The 13,770-nt window shown below is 36.7% G+C and overlaps 1 pseudogene; it reads left to right on the plus strand.

Moving 5' to 3' along the window:
* The first annotated feature begins 9,449 nt into the window (after positions 1 to 9,449).
* On the plus strand, positions 9,450 to 9,800 carry LOC116155636 (mitochondrial import inner membrane translocase subunit Tim9-like; annotated as a pseudogene).
* The last annotated feature ends 3,970 nt before the right edge of the window (positions 9,801 to 13,770 follow it).

The following is a 13,770-nucleotide window of genomic DNA, read 5'->3' on the forward strand; positions in this document are numbered from 1 at the left end:
AATGGCATCTCCTTTTCAGTCTCCCCTTATTGGCACACTAGCCCAGGCTCAGGGTTAGAAGAGGGAAGAGGATTCCGGAAAACCCAGTTTTCTGTTCTAAAAAAGATTAGACAAGAGGTTTGGAGCTGATTCCAAGTTGACAACACACAATTCAGCACAAAGACCAGAGCCACGGTCTTCTGTTTTTCTTATTTGAAAGCATTTATGAGAGAGGTCACATCCAACAGCTTTGCTTTTCTACTTCTCAAGAGATGGCCTCTGGGAGCCATTTGCTGGAAAGAATTGCTTTCATTATTTATTTGGTCTTACCAACTAGGAAGTCCTCAGCTGTCTTTTCAGTAAAGATAAACTTTGATAGGATGATAATACCCCTAAACCATCTTTTAAACACTAAATTAAAATGTTGAATATAAATTCACAAATGGAATGTAGGAGCTGCTTGAATACAGGCAGAGATGGTTCCACTGCTACATTTTCAAGGAGCCCATTCTGGACCATTTTCATTAGGGAAGAGTTTCCCCAAAAATAATGAAATTCAAACCATGAATATCAAACATCCTTTGATGTTCAGGTTTTTATGATTGAAAAATTCGTGCTTTTTCTGCTACATTAAGTAAAAATGGAAAATTAAAATGGCCGAATAAATGGTGGCATGACATTTCTTTTAACTCAGCATGAACTCACAGAAACCAAGAAACATGAAAAGTTCATCAGTTTAAAAAGGGATTGAACTCATAATGAAAAACTGAGCAAGTTTATCCAACTTGAAATTAAGCTTCTGGATTTTGCAAGATAAAAGCACACCTATGTGGCTGCTCTATAATCTTAGTATTAACTACATGGGATGTTTTGGCCTGATTTTTACTATCTCAGTGTATTTTGCTGACATCAGCTTATAATTGGTAAACTGGCAATAGGGTAGGTGCCCAATAATGGTAATAAGGATGGCACCCTTTGGCCCCTTTACTCTCACTTAGCCACAACCCCAGTCCTTGACATGGCAATTAACAGTTTCTCAAACATATGTAGAGTGCTAAGCAAACACAGTTCCAACCTACCTACCCACCCAGCCAACATCCTCTTTCTTCCTGGTCAGGAAGCCACTCTTATATACATTCTGCTGGGGATAAAAAGAAATTAGGATAAAAAATAGAACCTGAGAATGACTATAAGAGATGGGTGGAAAAGCAAAAGACAAAAGTATGTGATGTGGTGAATACAAAAGGAGAATGATTTAAGGAGGGAGTAATCAACAGAATCAGACGATGCTGAAATAAAAATAAGATAATGTCTGCTGAATGGATCACTTAGGAAATCACTTGAATGATGGAGACCACAGCTAGATTTCCAAGAAAGTGAGGAAGAAACGATTGCAAATGTGGACCACACACTCAAGTGTGATGCTGTGATGAGAGGGAGAAAGAGCAGTAGCTACTGGTAGACATAAGGTTAGGGAAAAGTATTTTGTTCATATCTCTAAACAAAGGAGAGTTGAACACTTTCACATGCTGAGTGGAAAAATAACAGAAAAGGAGAGGGTGAAGACCCAGAGGAGAAGAAATAATAAATGATACAAGTTCTTCAGGCATGTATCTGTTCATACCAATGGGAAGGAAGTAAGATGAGATGTGAACATGGGTACGTGGGAGGGCAGGAATTTGAAAGAGTTTCCGCGTGATGATGTCTATTTTCCCCGTGGGAAAACAGATCATGCTATCTGCTGACTCTGAGGAGCTTGGGTTTGAAATAATCACTCAAGGAAATGAGATTATCAATAATATTTTATGTGTCTTAAAATAGCAATAGTAGTCACTAGAGAGTTAAATTTAGTGATTGTCAGTCTTTTTCCGGTATCAGGATCTCCCCCAAGATGCTTATAAATTTATTTTCCTTGAAAAAAAAATTCTCAAAAATAATTTTTCAATCATTTTATGTTTTTATATATAAAGGAGAGAAATTTTTGAAAAACACAAAACTCAGTTAACAGTGATTACGCTGGAGAGTGAAATTAGAAGATTTTCTCTCTTTTCATTTTGTACACTTTAGTTTTGTTTTAACTTCTTCTTATAACAAGTATTTCTTCTTTTTTTAATAATTTGAAAGAAAAACAGATTTCTAATCTGAAGGAAGAAGAGATTAACTTTTTCAGTGTCTGGTTCTCTATTCAAGGGTAAATCCCTTTATGATTTTACAACCCAGAGTGGAAGGTTTCTCCTTTCCACATCTCAAGATGGCCTAAGAGATGGAGAATCTCTCTTCACGAGAAATTACATTCGTCTGTGACAAACCCAACAACAGTTCTCACATTAAAAAAAAAAAAAGAAGAAGAAGGGAGAAGACATTCCCTGGCTGATACGGCAGCTCCATGATGTCATCAGTGTCCCAGCCTCCTATTTTTTTCTCCACCATCCTTAGTACATGTATTCTAATCCTAAGGTACCACTATGTTTAAATCTCTATTCCAGATGGGAAAGGGGAAAGGCAAAAGGAGCTCGAAGACTGAGTGCGTTAGCCCCCTTCTGAAGGTACTTTCCATGAAGCCTCTACTCGGCAACTTCCACCTATACCCATTGACTAGAATGAGTCACATGTCCACCCCTAACTGCAGAGGAGGCTGGGTAATGCAGTTTTCAGTTGGTGCACTACCACACTGATCAAAGAGAATGTTCTGTTTAGTAAGGATAAAAAGGAGACTAGAATTGAGTAGGCCACCAGCAGTTTCCATAGTTATCTGAAACTTGAGATGAAAACTTTTTGAGTAAAATTTCTATGAATTATTTAGCTTACCCTACAGCTAAATTGGTTTTTCTCAGACTTCCCATCCATGCTCTGGGTTGTACAGCCTTAGTGCCCCCATGATACTTCCACAGACTGGAAACATACCAGAAGGTCTCAGTACCCCAGGCCCTAGCTCTAACAGTTTTTCTCACCTTGCTAGCTCCTTCCTCCTGCTCACAAGCAAGAGCACTGCCCTCTGGCTCACTTGTATCTTGGCTGAGCTTCCTGGCTCTTCCCCAGGGCTGCACAGCAAAAAACTCCTGCTCCTACTTTGCAACCTGGTTTCCCTTCCTCTTCTTTTCCCAACTCCCATGTATGTCTTTTTAAAATTATCTCCATTGAGAGTGACTGTAAATTCATATGAATGCTGACTGCAGTTTCTGTAAGATGTAAACTGGAAGTCTTACAGTTTTAGGACAAATTTATGGAAATAAATCTGGATATACAAATGTTTCATAAGGGGAATATTACTGTAAATGCAAGACAGGGATTCAAACAGATGGAGACAAAATACAGAAATAGAGAGGCAGAGAAAGAAAAAGAAACAGAGCCTGCCTCTCTTTTTAAGGATTCCTGAAAAATACAATCTAGATGTTCAAAGAAAGGGCAGAAGCAAGATGCCCTTGCAGCTATTCTTTCCTGTTAGAATGTTCAGTTCTTAAGAGCAACCATACCACTTGTGTATTTCATCAAGGACCTTGAATTCTGGTTGAAATTTGGTAAGTCCCAGGTGGTGATCCTTCATGATATAAATGACAGTTTGCTGAAACACTGACATGGGAGCCAGATAGCATACTCAGTAGCATAAATAAAGCTAACCCTTTCCTCTGGGCAAGTTACAGAATAGAGAAGAGGAATTTAGTGGAGAAAAGACAAAACTGAATAAAGTCAGAAATCAACCCACATAAATATAGCCAATTGATCTTTGACAAAGAAGCAAAGATAATACAATGAAGCAAAGATAGTCTTTTCAACAAATGGTGCTGGAACAACTGGACATCCATGTGCAAAAAAAAAAGGATCTAGATACAGAACTTAAACCGTTCACAAAAATTAACTCAAAATGGTTCACAGACCTACATGTGAAATGCAAAATTATAAAACTCCTAGAACATAACATTGGAGAAAACTCCAATAAACTCGGGTATGGTGATGACATTTTACATACAACACCAAAGGCAAGATCCATAAAAGAAATAAGTTGGACTTCACTTAAATTAAAACTCCTGCTTTGTGAAAGACACTGTTAAGAGAATGAGAAGACAAGCTACAGAATGCGAGAAAATATTTGCAAAAGACACGTCTAATAAAGGTTTGTTATCCAAAATACACAAAAATTCTATATCCAATAAGAAAATAACCCAATTTTTAAAAGGCTCAAAGACCTTAACAGACATCTCACCAAAGAAGATACACAGTTGGTAAATAAGCTTATGTAAAAATGCTTCATATCACATGTCAGTGAAATGCAGATTAAACCAACAATGAGAAACCACTACACACCTATTAAAATAGCCAAAATCTACAACACTGACACCACCAAATGTGGTGCAACAAGAATTCTCATTCATTGCTAGTGGGAATGCAATATGGTATAGCCACTTTGTAAGACAGTTTGGCAGTTTCTTACAAATCTAAATGTACTCTTAACATAAAATCCAGTAATTGTCCTCCTTGGTATTTAGAAAAGTTGAAATCTTATGTTTACATAAAAACCTGTACACAGATGTTTATAGGAGTTTTATTAAAACTTGGAAGCAACCAAGGTGTCTTCAGCAGGGCAATGGATAAATGTGGCACATTCAGACAAGGGAATATCATTAAGAACTAAAAAGAAATGCATTACTGCGCCATGAAAAGACACGGAGGAACCTAAATGCACACTACTAAGTGAAAGAAGCCAATCTGAAAAGACTATATACTGTGTGATTCCAAGTACATGATATTCTGGAAAAGGCAGAACTAAGGAGATGATAAAAAGATCAGCAGTTGCCAAGGGGTGGCAGGAGGTGGGGTAGAATAGTTGGAGCACAGAAGATTTTTAGAGCAGTGAAAATACTATGAATGATACCATCCATAATGATGGATACAATACATTTAACCAAACCCACAGCATGTACAACACTATGAGTGAACCATAGTGTAAATTATAGACTTTGGGTGATTATAATGTGTCTTTGTAGGTTCATCAGTTGTAACAAATACACCACTCTGGTGGGTGATGTTGATAATGGGGGGGCTATGCATGTGTTGGTGTATGATATGGAAAATCTCTGTACCTTCCCCCCAATTTTGCTGTAAACATAAAACAACCCTTAAAAATGGCATAATAAAAGAAAACAGGGGAACTGAACAGGCTCCGTAGCATGCTCACAATCACCATGTGCACTCCTTGATGCATGAAGAAATTGAGTTTGAAAGAGACTAAATAATTTGGCCAAGAGCACATAAAATCTACTTGACCTTCAGATTCTTTCGTATGGTGAACCACACTGCTAAAAAGCTTAAAATAAGGACTAACATGGCCTCCCTTGCTTTAGGAATTTCCTCTGCCCCAGGAAAGTTCTGTATTTAGTGAAAATTTGAATGCCAACTCTATTTTTGGCATTATCTTACATTAAAAAATTAAAGCTGCATTTGGTACTAACACGTGATTTCTAGAAGCATAGCTTTTTTAAGATAGTGAGATGAGAACTGACTTTCAAACAAAAATTTTATTTCTCCTTTTCTATAAGCAGATTTTTTAAATAACTTAAAGGAAGGCTAAAAAGTGTTATGGTGAACTAACACTACTTCAAATACAATTCCAATGAACATTAATTGGAATAGGATTAAGATGAATCTCTTAAAATGCTCCAAAAAGAGAGGAGGGCAGGTAAGGATGTGATTCCTCTCAGGCTTCTTAATGAGACTCTTCCTAGGATTCATGCAGGGAACTGACAGCCAAACAAACCTTAACCAGCCTAAGTCATGTCAACACTGAAGTTCACTGACTATATGGTTGTTTCTCCCTAAGTGCCCCTGTCCAGACTGCTCTTCAATCCCCAGGGCCTCTGGGGTTTACTACTCTCATCCTTCAATCAGCTCTGTGACCTCTGCATTGGGATCCCTCCCATGTAGCTCTCACCAAATTCCTTTGGTTGAGTCTGGAGTTTCACAAGGCAGTAAATCATGGAGCTGCTCTTAACACAGCAACAGGATTTCTACAGATTTTCTATTTCACAACTTTTGATTTTACCATCTTCCTGGTATCACAGTGACTTCTGAAGTGACTTACTGTATTAGATAGCAATTCAGCTGTAACAAAGCTTAGGAGTGCACTTTTTTTTTTTTTTCCCAAAGTCCAGAGTAAGAAAGCCCAAGGCTGCAAAGTTAGCAGAATGAAGGAAGTAAAAGATCAGAGCAGAAACAAATGGATACCAGAAACCAATAGAAAAGATCAATGAAGCTAAGAGGTACTGTTTGAAAAGATTACCAAAACTGACAAACCTTCAGATGGACAAACTAAGAAAAAAGGAGAGAAGACTCAGATAAATAAAATCAGAGACATTACAACTGATATCACAGAAATGGAAACTACTGTAAGAGACCACTATGAACAATTATATGCCAACAAATTGGATAACCTAGAAGAAATAAATTCCTAGAAACATACAACCTACCAAGATCAAATCATAAAAAGATAGAAAATCTGAATATAGCATTAACAAGTAAGATTGAATCATTAATCAGAAATCTCCCAACAAAGAAAAGCTCAGGATCAGTTTCCCTGGTGAGTTCTCCCAAACAAATTAATACCAAGCCTTCTCAAACTCTTTTGAAAGACTGAAATGGAGAGAATACTCCTAAACACATTTTGAGGCCAGCATTTCCCTGATACCAATGCCAGATAAGGACATTACAAGAAAAGAGAACAGAATGGTGGTTACCAGGACCTGGAAGGTGGGTAAAATGGAGAGATGTTGATCAAAGGGTACAAAGTTCCAGTTGTGAGATAAATACATTCTGGGGATCTAATGTACAACATGGTGATTACAGTTAACAATACTGTATCATATACTTGGTAAGTTGCTAAGAGAGTAGGTCTTAAATGTTCTCACCACAAAAAAGAAATGGTAATTATGTGAAGGGACAAAAGCATTAACTAATACCACTGCAGTAATTATTTTGCAATATGTAAGTGCATCAAGTCAATACATTGCACACCTTAAATTTTCACAATGTTATATGTCAAATTATATCTCAACAAAGCTGGGGAAAAAAACAATTTTACATAACAACAACAACAAGCCCAGGGCTGGTACAGTGGTTCCCCCAATGGGTAACAGGAAGTATAGACAATGATAATAAAAGTAACATAACAAACAACAATTATTTAGCACATATTATGTGCCAGGGACTGTTCTAAACACCTTACTTACATATTTCATCTTAGTCAATTCTCATCACCCTTCTGAGATAGTTGTTGTTATTCCCACTTTACAGATATGGAAACTGAGGCATAGAAAGGTTTAAGAACTTAAAAGCAAAAGAGGTAACAGAGTCAGGATTCAAATCCAGACCAAGCTCTTAACCTACATAAACTACTTCTGCAATGAATTGTTCCCTTAAGTTAAGATACCCATAAAAGGCTCATCTACTCTTTCTACAATCAGTCAGTCAGTATTCTTTTTTTATGTTCAAATAGTCCTCCAATGTTGCCAAGATATCCCCTTCAAGCTAACTTGATTATTCTTTTGACATATACTCTCATTAGTCCTTGAGTATTTCCCTTATTTTCTTGTCCAAAAAAATGTCTCATTTCATCTTGTGTTTTACCTGCCCCCAGACTGCTCCTAGATACTTTAGGGAGCCCTGAAGAATCAATATTTGTTTTTATTTCCACCAAAAAAAAATGTTTAAGAAATGTCCCAAAAGCAACCAATACCAACTAATACCTTTAACAGGGCATAATAAAATAATTTGCCAGTTCATTAATTAGGGCCCTGGCTGGAGTTTTATTACCAAACATAAATGTTTAAAGTAATGCAACTTGTCTTCATTAAAATAATGATTCCTTAAGGAGTCAAATAAATCATAGATGAGTAAAGCCAGGACTTCAGGATTTGATCCTCACAGTGGAGAGTCAGGCTCAGTTCAAAACTTCATGGACAATCAAGGCACAAAGTCTTACTCTGACAAAAAGTCCTTCCCCAAAGACACATAAATGAAATTTAATTTATTAAATTACTGATTTTTCTATGCTGTCATCACTGTTAAATCAGATCATATTATTCACATCAGTAGTTCTAAATCCTAAAAGGACTTGCTCTAATCCTACTCTATGCCCAACATAAGAGTACTATAGAAACAGAACATGTCACATGAAACAGAACTTCCCCTTTTACGCCAAAGGAAATAGTTTTCCATAAATCCGAAGAAATTTCCCAAAATACAAAATCTACCATGTTTTTCTAAAAAGAACTACACCCAACACCTTGGAACCAAGTTCTGCTTTTGAATTTACTTAGAAACTTACCAATATGTGAATAAACCAGAAGACTCTAGAGTATATTCAGGAAATAAATGAACTTTCATATCAGACCAAATGCAGGTTTGATTCCCAGCCCTAAACCTTATGAACCCTGTGGCCCTCAGTGTGCTATCAAATTTCTCCTTGTCTCAGTCTCCTCATCTGTTAAGTAGGTCACTGTGGGAGTCAAAGATGGTAATTCTTTCAAGTACCTGGGACAAATCATGGAGAATGAGTGCTTGACAAGGGTTAGCTATTGCTATTATTGGCTTTCTTATCTCTAATGACTGCAACTACCAATGCCACCTGTACTAGTCAGATTAGGCCAAGTGATTCTTCAGTGACAAATTAATCCAAATTCTCACTGACTTAAGCACATAAAAGTTATTTCTCTAAACTATCAAGCCACAGAAAGATATGGAGGAAACTTAAGTGCCTACTGCTAAGTGAAAGAAACCAATCTGACAAAAGTTCCATACTATATGATTTCAATTATGCAAATTCTGGAAATGGCAAAACTATAGAGGCAATAAAAAGTGATGACCAGGAACTGGGAGGCAGGAAAGATAAGACAGATAAATAGGTGGAACATGATGGGTGGAGGGTTAGGCCAGTGAAACTGTTTTATATGATAGTATAGTGGTAAATATATGTCACTATGTATTTATCAAAACCCATGGAAGGTACAACACAGCCCTAATGTAAACTATGGACTTTAGTTAATACTAATATTTCAATATTGGCTCATCAATTGTAACAAATGTTCTACACAATTGCAAAATGTTATAGTAGGAAAAACTCTGGGGGCAGTAGTAGTGGTAGGGGGAACCTCACTTTCCATTCGATTGTTCTACAAATCTAAAACTGCTCTAAGAAAATTAATAAGGTCAAAAAAATACTACCAAATAATTCACAATAAATAAATAAGGAAGAAAGTTTTAAAAAAAGTTATTTCTCACTCAAGCAAAGACTACTGTAGGTCCTGGCAACTCTGCAGCGGCTGTCCCCATGGAGTCACTGAACAATTCAAGGGCTAAACTTAGGTTCTCTGCCATCCAGCAGCCATGCACCCACCCAGACCCCAACCTTCTGCCCCAGACTAGAACAGAAAGGAAACTCATGCATCAGAAAAAGTGATGAATAAATGTACCAAAAGAATATGACTCCATAAATACCAGAATTTGATCACATAAAACAGTTCAAGGAATTTCTTGGAACCTACAATAAACTTGTATAACTGCTTTTTGGACTGTGTTAAAGACTTCACAGCAAGAGATGTAAAACCTGATGAGATAACCTGTTCAGAAATTGCCTACAGAAATATTTTTAAGTGATGCAAAGAATATCCATTAAATTTCAGGAATATCATAATCAGCAGAATGAGGCCCTGGCAGCCAAAGCAGGACTCTTGGCCAACCATGATAGAAAAGTCCTGATGAATGGACTTTCCACAAAGGGTTGCCAACAGCTGGAAATGAGGATTCATCTGACAGAACCCCTGAATCTATGAACCCCAGAATCTCTGAAAGCAGCAGCCACCATGTTAACTTGTTTGTCATGACTGTTTGGCAAACAGAAACCACTGGAGAAACAAAGTTGCCAGGAATAATCAAAATAGAAGGTCTTACTGTTTAGCTAAAATAAGGTGCAACATTTGTTGTGGTAAGATTCAGCAGCTTGGTCTCTTGATTAGAAAAATAAACCATTGTTTCTTCAATTGTGACTATTAATTTTAAAGCAAAATATGTGTTCAATCATGTATAAGAAAGAAAAAAGTTTTATTACTAAAAGAAATATATGGAATTATCACTGAGTAGTTCTTTATACTATATAGTTCCATAGTATTCTGATCAGTCTGGGAATATGTTGAAATGTTTTTCAATAGGAATTATCCTTCAGGCATTCCTGTTTTATATCCACCTCAAATTGATAGTAAATACAAAAAATAATTATTGCTTTAAAAGAAAAATCATCCATAATTATTCATAATAATTTTATTATTAAAAATAATTCACATTGTGGTTAATTCAACATGTGGCCTCTTCCATGACTACTAAGGCAGGGTAAGAGAATGGGAGGATCATTCTGGCTTTTCCACTGCCACATATCACTCCTATTCACATTTACTTGGCCAGAGGTATCACATGGCTCTGATTAGGTGCAAGTAGACTGGGAACTGTAGCCCCATATTCCCAAGAAGGAAAGGAGAACTGGATATTTGTTTCCACTACTATCTTCTATTTTTTCTCCCTCTGTAAGTACTGAAGTTACTAAAACAAGTACAAACTAAAATAAATACATGTGATATTGTGAGCCCTGACTTCATGTTTAATCACTGTCTTGTATAGGTTACTTTCATACATAGAATAAAGACAAAAATTTTTAATTGCAATGGTAATAAAACTGACACTTTAAGTACAATTCTTACTTCCTTTTAAGAAAAAACTTCCCACAGAATACGTTTTCATAAGAAAGGAGCTCATTCTTCTATTTTTTAATCTTTTAATTTTGAAATGATTATAGATTCACAGGAAGTTGCAACAAACCTGCAGAAATACTCCATGCACCTTTTACCTAGCCTCCCTCAGTGGTGACATCTTACCTAACCATAGAACACCATCAAAACCAGGAAACTGATACTGATACAATCCAGAGCTTATTCAGATTTCTCCAGTTTTACATGTGTTCATTTATGTGTGTGTATAGTTTTATGCAAGTTTATTACACGTGTAGCTTCATGGGAACACCACCATAGTCAAGATGCAAAACTATTCCCTCACCACAAGTCTGCCTTGTGTCAAAAGGAGCTCATTATTCTTTTGGGGCAAAACTGACTGGCATTTCCATAAAGCTCCAGGTCTTAATCATACTGTGATTAAAATCCTTATGTACTTTTAATTTGCAGATTAACCCTAACATATTTCTGCCCTCAGGGAGAAATATTTATCCCAATGCAATAAGAAGTTTAAAGAAATACATAATGAATGACAGTTAAACAGTCACGGAACTAAAAGGAGCTTCAAGGAATGTAACTTTATTATCAAACATTACTGAACCCTTTCTACATGTCAGCAATAGATACATAGATAGATAGATATAGATATGTATCACTCCGTAAAGGATGACAGTTCAGGAAATACAAAAATGAGTAAGTCATAGTGTCCCTGCCCAAGAAGCTTACAATATATAGTGGTAACAGACGTTAAAATATCCTTTGGGATCCTACAAGGAATAAATACTTCTGACTTGAGGAAGGCCCATCATAGAAAGTTAAATGGAAGAAGCCTCAAATCTAGGCTTTGAAATACTTCGGTAGTTAGAGAAACGGCGGGGGAAAGGACAGGCATTCCAGTGTAATGAACCATGAATAAAGAAAGGAAAGCAGACCCACAAGAAAGCTGAGAACCCCATGAAGGCTATGTCCCCTAAGAAGAGTTAATGTTTTGCCCTGATGAGTGCAAGGAAAAACTAAGCTAGTTTTCCTCAACCAAGAGAACTATGTTCTAGTGTTACAATGAGGAGTGAGAAGACACAAACCCTACCTTAAAAAATTTAAGATGTAAAAATACATGATATGCCCAAAGAAATAATGAAAACAATTTTGATGGGTGTTGCAGCTGATACCGTAGCTGAGCCTCAGTCACGGAAATTGTTGAATGCCAGAGTAAGGACTTTATTCATTCCATAAGCAGAGAAAGGCCATTACAAGTTCTTGAGAATAGAACGAAGTATCGATGAATACATTTCTGCAACGTAAGGGAAACTAAGGTTGCAGAAGGAATAATAGAGAGGAACAGTTTAAAAACAGGTCACTTTGTTAAATGGTTACTGCAATATGTCAAATAGGGAGTCAGTTGAGATGAGGCAATGACTAGCAGTGGTTGGTTAAAGAAACAATGAATTTGACGTTAAATTCTTGGAAATTGATCAGTTGTCAATAGGATAGGAGAGAAGGATTTAAGAACTCCATTCTACTTAGCTAGATAGTGGATTCTATCAATTTAGGGAACACAGCAACAGGAACTGTGTAGGACCAAAGCTGACAATCTATTAGGGACACATGAGATTTTGAACACTGGCAGTTTTCAGTCCCAGATCTACCACATACTAATTGTTTGATATGGAACAAGTTATTTAACCTGAGTGTCTCTGCGGGTTGAATAAGCTAATGAAAGAGCTACAATGCCCAGATCATAGCAAGAGATCAATAATGTCAGCTATTTTTACTATTATTATTTCATCATTATCATTATCATCCACGTGGGGATAACTAAAAGAATGTTGGGAATCAGTGCTCATGAGAAAGATGAGGATTTCAGATGACAATTTACATTAACATTGAGATTAGAATTGAGTTTAACAAAAGAGGAGATGATGGCCAAAAGATGGGTGTAGTGAGGACAGGGCTGAGATCAGAGCTTTCCTTTAAAGAGATGAATGCAACAAGAGAAATCAAGGTTCTCTGGGAGACAGGAGCCATTCATCCCTTGGTCCATGATCACTACTTGACTGTACCACATATACCCAGGCACAGGGAGGTTACATCATTGGACTCAGATCTTCTCTACAAAGTTCAATGTCCACAAAGCTTAAGCCTGGTGGTGTTTATCTTACAAGTGTTAAAGACTCAGGATTGTTCTTCTGAATCATAACATCACAAGAACATCTCAATCATCTCATCTAATCTTTTTCCCATGAAAAGAAGTTGAGGCCCCATGTGACTTGCACAAGTCAAATTTAATGACAAGTCTAGACTTAGGTTGTCAAAAATGCCACAAAGCCTATTGGGAGTATGTCACTGAACCTAATGGTTTAGGAATGTGGTAATGCCTTAAAGGGTTCTGTCTTTCCATCTTCTCAAGGAACACTCAGGGTTTCTCAACCTCAGCATCATTATTAACACTGTGAACTGAACAACTCTTTGTTGAGGGGTAGGGGCTGCCATCCTATTGTAGAATGTTTAGAACATCCTTTCTACCCACTAGATGCCAGCAACATTCCCCTCAAGCCAGTTGTGACAACCAAAAAGCATCTACAGACATTACCACATGTCCTTTGGGAGATAACAATTACCCCAGGTTGAGAATCATTGTTCAAGCTGATAGATGTTAATTTTCTCCATTAAGAAGTGATAAACTGACTCAGAGTCCCAGGTTTTAAAATACATGCTCAGATTAATAAAAATGGAACTTGTTTCCTTTGGGCTGGTAATCTTAAAATTTATCTATCTGCTTCAGGAAAGGAGGAATTAGTGTTTAGGTATCTGAAATTATAATAGCCATTGTATCAAATACCTATTTCAATGACCCAAATGAGGTCTCAATAAAATTCTCCAAATCATCTTTTAAAAAATCATGTGATTAAAGATGAAACATTGTTTTAGGAATTAAGGGAATGAAGTAAAAATTCATCTGTCATCACTACACCAAATAAATGTTTAAATATCTAGCTTTCCTAATTCCTCTACACTCATGTTTCCC

This window comes from Camelus dromedarius, chromosome 8 (assembly GCF_036321535.1).
Source record: "Camelus dromedarius isolate mCamDro1 chromosome 8, mCamDro1.pat, whole genome shotgun sequence".
Classification (NCBI taxonomy): domain Eukaryota; kingdom Metazoa; phylum Chordata; class Mammalia; order Artiodactyla; family Camelidae; genus Camelus; species Camelus dromedarius.